Here is a 3,424-nt window from a genome sequence, read left to right as displayed (position 1 = left end):
CAATTTAGAATTCTAGTGTCATCTAGAATATCTCTTAAAAGTGAAGACAAAATAAAGACTTTTTCAGACATACAAAAACTAAAATAATTCATCACAGCAAACCTGCACTACAATAAATGCTAAAGAAAGTCCTCCATGCCCGAGGAAAATGAAACTAGATGGAATTATGGATCTACAAAAAAGAAGGGTGAGTACAAAAATAGTAACTGCCATGAATAAAAATATAAAAAAATAAAATTATTTTAAAGACATTAAAATCTCATTAAAACAAAATGACTACTTAAACAAAAATAACAACAATGTACTATGAGTATGATTGCCAGATAAAGTACAGGATCCCAAGTTAAATTTGAATTTCAGATAGATGTTACTTTTTTAGTATAATTATCTCTAAATATTACATGAAACACACTTATTTTTTAAAGTTATTCATTATTTATCTGAAATGTAGACTTCACTGGGTGTCCTGTATTTTTATTTGCTAGATCTGGCAGCCCTAATTTTGAAGTTTATAACATAAATAACTAAAATATATGACAAAAAGCAGCAAAAAGGCCAGAAATAAAAGCATAATAGTATAAGTTTCTTACACTATACTTATACCTGAAGTGGTATAATTTCACTTGAAGGTAGATTTTGATAAGTTAAAGAGTTATACTATCAACCCTAAAGCAACTACTGAAATAACAAGGCAACAATAAAACAACAAAGGAGTTAAAATATAAACATAAAAAAATTCAACTAATCCAAAAGAAGATATAAAAAGAGGAAAGAGCAACAGAGAAGAGATTGGAAATATAAAAAATAGTTAAGACGATAGACTTAAACCAGATCATACCAATAATCACAGTAAATGTAAATGAACTAAACACTCCCAATTAAAAGGCAGAAATTGGGTTTAAAAGGAAATACAACAAGATGCTGTTTACAAGGAATGCACTTTAAATGCATAGACATAAACAGGTTAAAAGTAAAAGAATAGAAAGAGATTTACCATGCAAACATAAGAATACTAGCCAAAAGAAAATATTTCACATAAAGAATATTGCTAGGAGTAAATAATTTCGTTTCAAATTATGAAGGGATCAATTCATCAAGAGGACATAACAATTGTACATGTTTATGCATTTAATAATAGATATTCAAAATTCATGAAGAAAATATAGATAGGAGCAAGGAGAAATAGACAAATCTACAATCAATCGTTGTAGATTTCAATACCTTTTTCCCAGTAATTGATAGGACAAATTGACAGAAAATCAGCAAGGATATAGAAGACTTGAATAACACTATCAAGCAGCTTTCCTAATTTATATTTGTAGGACACTCCATCCAATAACAGAATTCACATACTTTCCCGTTGCACACAAAATATTTACCAAGATAGACCAGATTTTGTGCCATAAAACAAATTTAAATAAATTTAAAAGAATTCAAGTCATACAAAGTATGGTCTCTGACCACAATGGAATTATATTAGAAACCAATAACATGTCTAGAATTCAGTGTGTTTCCTTCTCCTTCCCCTAATTCCCCAACCTGTTCCTTCTTATGTGTTCCTTTCCTATCTTAGGTCAAGATCTCACTGTCCACTCAGTCACTTAGGAGAAATTCTTAACTCCTCTTGCTCCCTCATCTTTCTTATTAGGACAAATATCCAAATTTTGACTTTTCTTTCAAATTGTTTCTCAAACCTGTTTGCTCCTCCCTGCGTCTATTACTGCTTCCTCTGTGATCAGTGGATCAGGTCATCGCCATGTCTCTTTGTGGGCATGTACTAGCCACCTAACTGGTCTCTCTGCCCTCCATCTTGCCCTCTTTTAACTCACTCTCCACATGTGGCTGAACAGTGCACAGTCTCACATTCTTATAGCTTCCCAGCACCTGTCATATTGCTTTCCTTTATTTGGGGAATCTCTACTGTTAGGAGCCCTGACTCTTAAGGTGGGATCCAGAACTCACTTTCCCCACATCCTTTGCAGCTAGAGGAGGGTATGGTGATCAAGGCTTACTCAAATGTACCACATAAGATTATAATTAAGAAGAGCACAATGTGAGGGGCGCCTGGGTGACTCAGTTAAGCTTCCAACTCTTGATTTCATCTCAGGCCATGGTCTCATGGTCATGGGATCAAGCCCTACATCAGGCTCCACACTGGGCGAGGGGTCCGTTTGGGATTTTCTCTCCCAACCTCTCTACTCCTCCCCTGTAAACACACACATGCTTTCTCTCTCAAAATAAATAAATGAACTTAAAAAAAAAAGTCACAATGTGAAGAAGCAGGCCATCCACACAACACAATAAAGTCATTGGATATATTTGCAAGAGAATCCAGAGATGTTGTTTCCTTATGTGGTAATGTGGTTACTCTGGGAAATCCAAAAAGTCTGAAGTTTGTGTTTGATTTTCTTTCTTTTCGTTTTCTCCTTCCTTCCTTCATTTCTTCTTATAACAGCTTTTTAAAGACCTAAGTCACATACCATATAATTCACCCATTTAAAATATAAAATTCAATGGTTTTTGGTATATTCACAGAGATGTACAATCATCATCAAAATCAATTTTAGAACATTTCACTAACCCCAAAGAAACTCCATACTGTTAAGCCACTCTCATTTTCACTCATCCTCCTTCCTAGTCATAGGCAACCACTCATGTACTTTTTATATTGATAAGTATTCTGTACATTTCACATAAATAGAATCATATGACATGTGACTTTTGTTTCTGGCTTCTCTCATATATGTGGCATAATATTTTCAGGGTTCATCCATGTTTTACTGAACCATGTATCAGTACTTTATTCCTTTTGATTGCTGAATAATATTCTATTGTATAGCCATACTATAGTTCATTTATTCATTCACCTCTAAATGGCCATCTACATTGCTTCCAGTTTTTAGCTCTCTCAAATAAGGCTACTATGAACATCCATCTATTAACCTTTGTATGGACACATGCCTTTATCTCTCTTGGTTATATATCTAGCAGTGGGTTTTGTGGGTCATATGGTAACTCTGTGTTTAAAGTGTTTGATTTTCTTTGCTTGAATGTTAATGGAATGGTTTTTGTGAGAACCAGAATGTGGGAGAAGTTGATTTTTTATTTCATCATTTGAGGTTTTTTTTTTTTAATTTTTTTAATGTTTATTTTTCAATTAGCAATAATCGCGCCTCGGATAAACCTCATTGGCTACGATACTGCCACTGCGCAAAGCTAATGTTTATTTTTGAGAGAGAGTGAGACAGAGCATGCACGGGGGAGGGCCAGAGAGAGGGAGACACAGAATCCGAAGCAGGCTCCAGGCTATGAGCTGTCAGCACAGAACCCGACGCGGGGCTTGAACCACGAACCGTGAGAACATGACCTGAGCTGAAGTCGGACCCCCAACCGACTGAGCCACCCAGGCACCCCATCATTTGAG

General features: G+C 35.0%; 1 pseudogene; it reads right to left on the bottom strand.

Moving 5' to 3' along the window:
• Positions 1 to 3,135: 3,135 nt before the first annotated feature.
• Positions 3,136 to 3,218, bottom strand: LOC131513367 (U4 spliceosomal RNA; annotated as a pseudogene).
• Positions 3,219 to 3,424: the final 206 nt, after the last annotated feature.

This window comes from Neofelis nebulosa, chromosome 5 (genome assembly GCF_028018385.1).
Source record: "Neofelis nebulosa isolate mNeoNeb1 chromosome 5, mNeoNeb1.pri, whole genome shotgun sequence".
Classification (NCBI taxonomy): Eukaryota; Metazoa; Chordata; class Mammalia; order Carnivora; family Felidae; genus Neofelis; species Neofelis nebulosa.
The sequence above is the reverse complement of the archived record's forward strand: the minus strand, read 5'-3'. Positions and strand labels throughout refer to the sequence as shown.